The sequence below is a fragment of the Peromyscus leucopus genome, chromosome 16_21, assembly GCF_004664715.2.
Source record: "Peromyscus leucopus breed LL Stock chromosome 16_21, UCI_PerLeu_2.1, whole genome shotgun sequence".
Classification (NCBI taxonomy): Eukaryota; Metazoa; Chordata; class Mammalia; order Rodentia; family Cricetidae; genus Peromyscus; species Peromyscus leucopus.
In genome coordinates, this window is record NC_051084.1 from 27,670,119 (window position 1) to 27,681,152 (window position 11,034).

Here is an 11,034-nt window from a genome sequence, read left to right on the forward strand (position 1 = left end):
CGAGCTGGGAGTGTCAAGTTCTGGTGAGAGCAGTGAAATAAAAGTTTTTTTTTTTCTTTTTTTTTTTTTTTTTTTTTTTGTCCTTGTTTGTTTGTGCTTGGACTCCCTTTGATACATTTGATAATAAAAGCTCTGGTTACCCTTAAGGATTCTAGTGAATCAAGACTTGAATCTCCTGGGTGGCTTACCAGATGTGTTCAGTTAGACCTCAGTTAGTTTCCACTTTGCCAGGTGGCTTTTAGGTTTGTCGGATTCAGATCTGGGGTCCTTCCGAGCATATTCATTCAGATCTGGGCGCACCCCACCTGCCTTCTTTGGCTAAGCACGCCACACCCTCAGAGCTGTCTACCGGCCTCTGTCTAGATAGCTGCTAAAACCCTTGGGGTCAGTAGCATCATTGATGTGGTACCCAAGTGCTTGATGTGCCAGAGGAGGGCACGTTCAGTGCACCAGGAACATCCTGGGCATGTTGCAGGGACGCCCAGCCTTCTGCTACTACCTGCTTCCCTGGAAGTACCACCGGCTTGCTATCTGTTAACCGTGAGCAAGCATGTCCTTCTCTTAGCTGTCTTCCTTTTCCACCCGGAAGCTCACGTCACCTCCTGCTACTTCTATGACTAGTGTACACTTACCTACCTGTCAGTCATACACCTAGGGTATTATTCACTGTGTGGTGCATTCTATTGTAATTTCAGGAAAAAAAAAAAAAGGATGCATGGGGGATCTGACCTCTGACACCGTCCTCCCCAAATGGTATTGTCCCCATAAAAGAACTCTGAAGAATCTCTCGTCTTTAAATTTTCTTCTAGAAGGATTTTTCAACTTTTTCCTTGAATTGCACAAAACCATCAGGTCTCTAGAGTGTACACATGCTGACATCCTTTGTAAAACAGGGATAATGTCCATAGGTATATACATATATAACATATACACAATATATATATATATGTGGAGCATATTAATAGTTTATTTTTAAATATTCATGGAAAAAGTCTGTGTTTGTGGTGGGTGGCTTTAAAACTATATAGCTTTGTTTCTGTAAATCAAATTCTTTTACTTTAAAAATTAAAACTGTAACCTAATTAACACTAGTAGAATTATTGTTATTGCAACACGCATCTGAGGAGCATTACATTAAAAATAGATAATAAAGCAGTGACTTAGGAAGCCAATAAATTGAAAAGGATATTTTCAGATATTTGGAGCCTATCCTCAGGGAAAGGCTGATGTTTGAGTCTTCGCCGACCTCCGGCTTCTGGGGGCAGATCTTCCATGTGGTGTATGGGCAGATACCAACTGGGGAGAGGACATCGCTGTGGCTCTCACTGTTGAGGCTGCCGTTGTGAAAACTGTAATGCTGCTGTTTATTTGGATCAGCAATCTCCTCCATAGGTATTTATTATTGGTGTTGATATCATGATTGCATTTTAGCTTTCTCCACACTGACATGTGACTGGCTGGTGACGGTACTGCATGCTCCCTGTCCTGTGGTGTGTGCTCAATAACAACAGCTTGGCTGTGAGGACAGTATAGCCAGACTGGTTCCCCATTTTCTTTAAAGTAATTCACTTTGGGTGTTTATTTGACATGCCTAGAAGAAATGGCAGCCCTCTTTAACAGTGACACACGGTCATCTTTGGAGAGCACCCTAATGTTGTATCTACTCCGTAGACGTTACACAAAACAAATAGTTTTGAGATTTAATTACTAAATTAAAAAAAATTTTAAGTTTCAACTGGATTCTGACCCCCATACAGAGGAAAGATATTAAATTCAATAGACTTCCTAGGGACAGAAATCTGCTACTGAGGTATGGGAGCTGACTCACAGAAGGGATCATTCACTCACACCATGGCCAAGTTCCATTTATGTGTTATCTGAGGCAATCAATCAACCTTAAATTTGAGGCAGTGACTTTTTGAATAAATTGCCAAAGTTTTTGAGAAACCATAGTCAAGGTTTAACTAAAGTAAAAATTGAATTTTATTATTTATTTCGTAAGGGGAAAAGATCTGTTGAACTGTTCTTTCCCCCCACCCCTCCCTCAGGCCCCAAACTAGGAACAGATTCTTAACTGTAAGTGTGGCTTGCCTGGAAGCTGTATTCCAGTATTCTGCAGGTCGAGTCAACTGTATAGAAAGTTGGAATATTTCTGTTCCCAGGGTGAAAAAAAGAAAGTTTTTAGATTATGAAATTAATTATGATAATAAAGCTATATTTCTGACTAACATGTTGGTCTGTTTATTCTAGGTCAAGTCTTTTGGGCAAGTCAAATTGACTGCATCACTAACAATGAACAAAACTCTGCTTCACAAATAACCTGTTCATTATGGACATAATCGCTGGGACCTTCGACACCTCTCAGCCTGCAGGGAAACTAGCGTGTTCATTTGCCTGCACTCTAGTACTACATCTCAGTGTCTTTTCACATTAATGGGGGCTCATTAAAAGCCTGATCAGGCCGGGTGGTGGTGGCGGCGGTGGTGGTGGTGGTGGTGGTGGTGGTGGTGGTGGTGGTGGTGGCGGCGGCGGCGGTGGCGGTGGCGGTGGCAGCAGTGGCACCCGCCTTTAATCCCAGCACTCGGGAGGCAGAGGCAGGTGGATCTCTGTGAGTTCAAGGCCAGCCTGGTCTGCAGAGTGAGTTCCAGTAAAGGTGCAAAGCTACACAGAGAAACCCTGTCTCGAAAAAAACAAAAAACAAAACAAAACAAAAAGCCTGATCAGCTTTCCCTGTCTACCTCTAGGACTGTGAATAATTTCCCCAACACCTCAGTTCTGAACTTGTTAACTCTTAGCAAAAAAAAAAAAAACAAAACTATAAACAGATGTCACAGTGTACCCCAGCCTGGGTCTACTGTATATCATTTTTGCTGTAAAGCCCAGAGAGTACTTAGAACAGGTTGCAAAGACAGGAACCCTTCAACCACTGGTCTTCTTCTTCTTTTTCAGGGCGGGGGGTCAAAACAGGGTTTCTCTGTGTAGCTTTGCGCCTTTCCTGGAACTCACTTGGTAGCCCAGGCTGGCCTCGAACTCACAGAGATCTGCCTACCTCTGCCTCCCGAGTGCTGGGATTAAAGGTGTGTGCCTCCACCACCCGGCAACCACTGGTCTTCTAAGAGCATAGAACTGTGGGAACTCAGTAAACTCCAATTGTCAGTTTCTTATAGCTATTGGTGAGATGGCCTTGCTCTGTTCTCAATACTTAAGAAGTGTTACGTTAGTAGGTCTACCATGTTACAGGCTTTTTTGTTTTTTGTTTTGAGAACTAGCATGATAGTCTTGATTATCCCCTGGCATTCAAAAATGTAAGTTAGTGTCTTGAATTCCAGGGATAGCATGCATGGCCAATCCTGAACATGAGACTTGGAGAGATTTCAAATAGTGACTGATGGGCTATGTTATAAATTGGATTCCTTTACAGGACTCACTAGCGCAGCATGATGGTCCTCAGTTCCATCCCTTTTATTCTGTCAGCTTTTAACACATTTTGTCTCATTTGCAAAAGCTAAGGAGAAATGGAAAGGCCTGAGACGGAAAGGGAGACAGCAAAGGGTGTGGAATGGAAGAGGAAGAGGGGAAGAGAATAATAAAGAGAGCCAGGAGGTGAAATGATCCGAGAGGACGCTAGATGTACATAAAGAAATGATACAATAAACCCCATTGCTTTAGCTGGGCATAAAGTCTGTAGTCCCAGTCCTCAGAAGGCAGAGGCAGGAGGATCAAGAATTCAAGGTCATCCTCAGCCACACAGCAAGTTCAAGGCCAACCCGGGGGATACATGATAGTCTGTGGGAAAGGAAGGAAAGAAAGAACGGAGGAGAAAAGAAGGGGAGGGAAGAAGGAAGAAGGAAGGAAAAACCATATAAAAATGAATACATACTAATAAAAAAATGAAAGAAAAACACAGATGCTTCTGACACTAAATTTCCACAGAACTTCCCCCTGTGCACAACTCCAAACAAACCTCACACTTAGGCCTTTAAATTGTAAACTTGGAAAGTGAAGGCAACAGAAATCTTGGCAACCTTGCATTAGCATCTGTTAGCGAGGACGTTACATTGTACATCACAAGGGGAAACACTGACAAAATTTACCTTGTCAAAACAGAAAACTTCATAAATGAATTGTTAAGAAAACGAAACAGAGAGATACAGGTGGCAAGGAATCATTTTTTTAATTGGACTCCTTTTTGCGGCATTAAGGTAGTAGAGTTTTATAACCTGTGTCTTGTATCAACAAAATGAATGCATGCCCTGTCTCGCAACAGGACATAGGCAGCAGTTTCCCAGGATAGAAAATAACTACCCAGGAGAGGAACTTAATCTGTGGGCAGGCTGGGTTCCGCCACCCTGGAATGGGGACATTGATAAATTTTGCATATGCCGTGGCAGGTACCCAGAATGGTACATGAGGACTGGTCTTGTGATGAGAGGGGGATATGATGGCTGCCGCCAAGTATCTGAAATGTCACACGGAGGGTTGCCTGCCTTGTGGCTACAAGAGACATTGCCGGAATCAGTGAAAGAAGATGATAAAGAATAAAAAATCAGATCATTAATAAAAATGTCTTAAGTGCAACAATGATGGGATTACATCGGGACCAAGTGAGCTCCCTGTGTGAGCGGCTTTTCATGGCAGATAGGATTTCACGGTGGCATTAGACCAGAGACTGCTAAGGCGGCCCTGGACTTTATGACAATATGTACAGATGTTGCATTAATATAAACGTTGGTCACGTAAAGCAAGCAGAGGTGACAAATTGATTTGGGAGATTTTATTTTCCTAGTGTGGGCTTTGTAAAGTTTTCTGTAACCCACGTCTGTGTCTGCCCTTCCAGAGTCCTTGGGGGACAGGTAGAAATAACTGAAGCTCCCCGTGCTTCCGGGAGCAGGTGGGGAAACAGTGGCTGGAGAAAGGAGAGACACGGGCTTGGCACAGTGGCTTCGGCACATGGTGTGTCTCACTTGGCTGAGTGGGGATTTGATGTTTTCAGAGAAGGTTCATTTTTTTGTTACAACACGGCTCCTGAAGGCAAGCCAACGGCTTCCTCTGGTGCTCCAATTGACTCAACAGCAATCCTTTCCAGCGCTGGAGAGAACTTGGCCATGTTGGACCTAGTGAGACACGACGTGGGCTGTGTCGGGCTCCAGGGTCGTGCCTTCCTCCAGTGTGTTCCATGTCGTGCTGGCTATACACCAACATTTGTCTTTGTTATGAAAATAGGTGACTTCATCGTGTTTTACAGCGAAAGCAGGACTTAATGCAGTTTGCAGAAGTTTCTAGAGCCTGGGAGTCAGAGCCAAACAAAGTGTCAGTCTGGCTTTTTACCCAGTGCTTGTTTCCAACTTTGAGCCTCTTCACTGTTAGAAGTGAAGGTGATCATACATTCATGCATCTGTTGATGCCACAGAGATCCCGTGTTCTAAAATTCAGCTTCTCATCGATAATCAGTTAATGCCCCAGGGGCTGGGAACGTGGGTCAGGGGTTAAAGAGTTTGTTGTATAGCATGAGATCTTGACTTTGGAAATCCCTTACCCAGGTAGAAGACTGTGCATGGTGCAAACTCCTGTGACTCCAGCACTGGTAGGTTGGGATGGGGGCTCGGCAGGCCGGCCAGCCAGTCAGTCTAGCCACTTGCTGAACTCCAGAATGAGTGAGAGACTGTGTCTCAAAACAATAACATGAAAGTGATACAAAAAGACACCCAAGGTTGGCCTCTGGTCTCCCAGGGCACATGCACATACTTTCCCACCCCTAGTGACCTACTTCTTCCAGGTCATCAGACTGCCTAAGTTTCCAGGTCCTCCCAAAGTAATATGACCAACTGGGGGCTAAACACTCAAATCATGAGCCTACAGAGGACACTATATATTCAAGCTATAACGTTCTGTCCTTAGCCTCCTCCAAAGGCTGATGCCTATCCCATAATAGAAAATGCATTTAATCCAAATTCTAGAAGCTACTAAAATTCTTCTGATACTTACATTTAACTTTTAAATAAGAAGAAAGTTATATACCTTCAGTATATTGTGGTACACAGCATGTAAATTAGGTCATAGAAAGGAGAGATGGGACCTGTCTTAGTTCATGTTTTGTTGCCACGAAGAAACATCATGACCAGGGCAACTCTTAGAAGAGGAAGCATTTGATTGGAGGCTTACTTACAGTTTCAAAAGCTTAGCCCATTATCATCATGGCAGGGAGCATGGCAGCATGGATGGAAGGCATAGGGCTTGAGAAGTAGCTGAGAGCTACATCCTGATCCACAGGTAGGCAGGCAGCAGGCAGAGAGATTGGGCCTGGCATAAGCTTTTGAAACCTCCAAGCCTACCCCCAAGGACACACTTTCTCCAACAAGCCAACACCTACTTCAACAAGTCCACACCTCCAAATCCTTCTAATCCTTTCAAACAATTCTACTCTTTGGTGACTTAAGCATTCAAATATATGAGCCTGTGGGAGCCAATCTCATTCAAATGACCACAGAACCTAAGACATAAGACCAAGAAGATTATCATTACATCCTACAGCTCCATGTCCAACATCCAGAGTAAGTGGTGTTCTGATGTGAGCTCCCACAAGCTTGGGCAGCTCCATTCCTATGCTCTCGCCATCTGCAGTCCATCTGACCATTTTCTTGGGCTGGCTTGAATTGTAGCCTACCACTGTTATTGGAAGATGTTCCATCTTTCTGGTATCTGAAACTGAAATTTAGTAAAAGCTGAATCCAAAGAGAATCAAATGTAAGAGATAGTATGTGGTAGAGAATATCTGTGTATACCCAAGTTGACATTCTCCTAATGAAGGTAGAAGGAATATTTGATCTTGGCATTAATTCTCTGAAGAATCAATTCAGAAAAGGACATTTCCATGTATTTCTACTACTAAATCCAAAAACAAATGTCTAATATCTTGAAGGAAGAGCCTTTTAATTCCCACTTCTTGACGACAGTAAATTGGAGAAATAGCTGACAGATTCAAAATGTTTAGAAGATCTTGGATCATGATTTCACTGGGTGGCACTTTGTAGCTTTTCTATTTATATTGAAATCATAGTGGACTGGGGGCAGGTGAGCAGACATATAATCCTAGAACATGAGTTTTATAACTGATGTACTCCTCCAATCCAAGTACAAGGACACTTAGAGACCAGTCCCTCTGATTTAAGATCAAAATAGACCTAGTTATTTTATTTATTTATTTATTTACTTACTTATTTACCTATTTAGTTGTATAAGAATTTTGGAAACAATATTAAAATGGATACCTCATACAAGAAATTCAACCTTGATAAATGCATTCACTTTGCTTACCAAAAATTGTTCCTTAAATTCTCATACTGGTCCTCAAATGCTTGAGCCTAAGCCAAGGGCAAGGTGCTTTTTTCTCCTCACTTTGCACCACAATAATGGTCCCTAATGCTTCTGCCTGATGCTGACTGTTATGAGCATCTGGTCTGAAGTGTTTGAGAGCAGACTATTTTAATATCGTATGCCCTCTAGTTATTCTTCAAATGCCGCTAATGATTCCGGCGAAAGAAGCACACGGTAGCTTCTCATAAATAGAACCTGCTGTGAACATGGACAAAACGTCCACTCCTGTTTCTTTGTTAAAGCCACACACCATCCAGTTGAAGTTCTTTCCATGGCCTTTACCTCTGAAGGGTTGGATTAGGAAAACCATGGAAATTTTTCCATGAGAAAGATGGAAATCATCTCCTCTTAATCAAATCAGTGGGACACTGTCCGACATTCCTCAGATGTATTTACCAAACTCAAGTTAGATGTACGTCAGCACCCACAATACAGACGACACTGATTCATTTTTTCTTGGAAATGGGAAGGATTTAGAGCCTTCCATTTTTATACCTTGGGAAGCTGAGACATGTTAAAGGGAGTGATGTTCTAGTAATTAGCTAGAAAGCCTGTAGCAAAGAAAGAGCCACACCCCAAGCCTCTTAAATTTTTATGAACCAGAAATTTTAAAACCTGAACAAGAATAGTTTATTTTTATTTATAGACTTGATTTCCTTTTACAATGTACCAATATATTTTTAAAGAATATGCTGATCTCTTTAAATAGCTAGCTTATTATTCTATTTTATCATTAGAAATAGACTAAGCCTAACTTATATTTTCTTTTATGCAGTAAAGGTCTACCAGAGCACCTCACTGCACATAGCTAGTTTTTTAGGTAGGGTTGCTATTGCTGTGATGAAACACCATGACCAAAATCAAGTTGGAGAGGAAAGGCTTTATTTGCTTGTACTTCCAAGTAATAGTTCAGTCCTGGGGAAATCAGGGTTGGCGTCTAATGTAGAGGCCATGGAGGTGTGCTGCTTATTGGCTTACTCTTTGTGGCTTACTCAGCATGCTTTCTTATAGAACCCAGGACCACTAGCCCAGGGTTGGCCCCACCCACAATGGGCCCAGCCATCCCCCATAAGTCACTAATAAAATGCCCTACAGGCTTCCCTATAACCTGATCTGATGGAGGCATTTTATCAACTGAGACTCCTTCCTCTGAGATTTATGTCAAGAAGTCAGGGCAGCTGGGATTCAGGACAGCATAATTCCCTCCATCTCTGTAAGGACACAAACTGAAAACTGCGTCTTAGGTAACCTTATTCTGGGAAGAGACTATTGCGATGCCCGTGAAGTGTTTTTTTGTCATAACCCAGAGATGTATGCATTTTTTCATGTTTCAATGACTTTACATAACTATAAGCAGGCAAAGAAAAAAAGGAGAGCAGACTGAGTACTTAACAAACGTTACTCCATGGCAGTCTTTGGAGTTCTTGACCTGGGCCGCAAAAGTCATATGTTAATTTTCTGCGAATAAATGATGAACTCAAAAGCACATGGTGGCTTTCTTTCATATTTCCTCCTCTAGTTCTTCCAGTGACCTGTCAAAGCACCCAATCCCTCCTGGAATGTTCCTGTTTTCTTTTCTGAACCCTGACCCATAAAGCATTTTGTATTGGAAGAGCTCTGGAAAATGACCATTCCAATGAAGGCATCTAGTCTACTTATGTTTAAGGTTGTTGATAACCAATAGTGGCTGGTGACTCTTTAGTTACATCCATCAAGAAAGAATTTGCCCATTTTCGTTTATTTTTGCTTAGAGTAAAATGTCTACTGAGAGGAATTCTTTATGAAGCCAAATGGCTGTCGTAATGAATTATTTTGATAGGAACAATAAAAAAGACTGTGGGAAATCCTGGTTGAATTTACAAGCTCAAAGCTTGAAATGCCTGGGTTTAAACAAGGTTGAACAAACATAATTACAACTATCCTAAAGTAACATATTCCCTCTTGTACTAATGATGCGGAGACATCTTGAAGTCATAGTCAGTCTGGTTAAACAGGCTCCCAGACTGCAGTGTGAGTAGAGATGTCTATTGGGAAAAATGAACTCATTGACTGACGCTCTGAAAATTGGAATCAGAGTGGGGGAAACTGGGGTGACTACAAAAATCCAATAAACCCCTCAAATCCACCAAGTTGTCCCCTTTCCTCTTGGAAGGGGAGGTTGTCCTTTTCAGACACCCCATTATGACTTCACCTAGAATTTGCTGCAAATAGACATCATTTTGTTTAAGATTCACTTTATCCCACATTGTCCCCAGATCCATACACTGGTAGAGAACTATTCAACATGCTACAGGGGACAAGGACACATTCTAAGCCACAGGGGGCAGTTTAAATGCCAAATCAGTGGCTGATTTGTGTTGGCAGAAGCTTGGGGAATATTGTAGGAATGGGTTTTATTATAAGCTAGATCATTTAGGACCCAGTCAGTGTGTTCTCATGAATTAATAGGAGGAAATAGAAATCCTGGATTCATTTCGTGAACTCAAGCAATGAAGAATGACTTTGCCATACACTTGGCTGTTTGAAGCTGGAGTTGATGGTGGCTTGTGGTAAACAAGTTGAGCCCCTGAAAAAAATGGGGGATAGAACAAAGAGAAAGTATCTACAGGGGTAGAAGGGTAGGAATGTTGTAAGGGTCTGTCATGCCTGTCCCGATGTCCACTCTCACTGGACCATTTAAGATGAGCTCATCAGACGGTCTCATAACCAAGACATTGAGAAAAACAGTTAAATGTCCTTGGGGGGGCTCTACAGTGTCTGTCTTGAGCAATGGCAGCAGGAAAGACTGTCACTGGAAAGAGCTCCTTGGGTGTGATGAAGATGGCAGAACCCTGAAGCAGATGAGCTAGAGATAAAGTCAGTGTGTTGGAGCCAGGCTGATCCCTGAGACGGAAGAGCCAGCCAGTCTAGCCGGAAAAGCCCACTCAAAAGAAAAGGCAGAGTGCATTGAAGGGAGACACTCATCTGCTGGTTTCCACATGCACAGGCATATATGAGCATATACACCAACACACACACACACACACACACACACACACACACACACACACACACCATACATACACATGCATACACACACCACACACACACACACATTACAGATACACCACACATACAATACATTATACACACATACACTACACACACCACACACAACACTACACACACACCATACACATACACATTATACATCACACATATAACACATTACATACACACTACACATACACACACATTACACACACACCACACATACACACACATTGCACACACACACACACACACATACACACACACACCAATAGCAAGAGTTCTGAAAGAGCTACTGCACTAACATGCATTTTGATTTTACATATTTCATGACAAGTGGAATAAAAAAGTGGAATTACCATATTGGTGATTTCAGAATTTCTTTGGACATTTTTAGCAATTCAGGATTTGAGATAATATTTCATTTTGAAAAGGAGGAATGAAAGTGCTAAATGTTTATTTTAACTCTGAGGAGGATATGAGAGACTCTCCTTGGATTATTATAAATGATTACAGTTCTTCATTCAAAACAAAATTTTAACAGAAAATCCTTGCTATGAGGGTAATGTAGGTGATACTGAAAGAGAAGTATGTAAATCAAATTTAATGATGATTTTTTTCATTTTATCA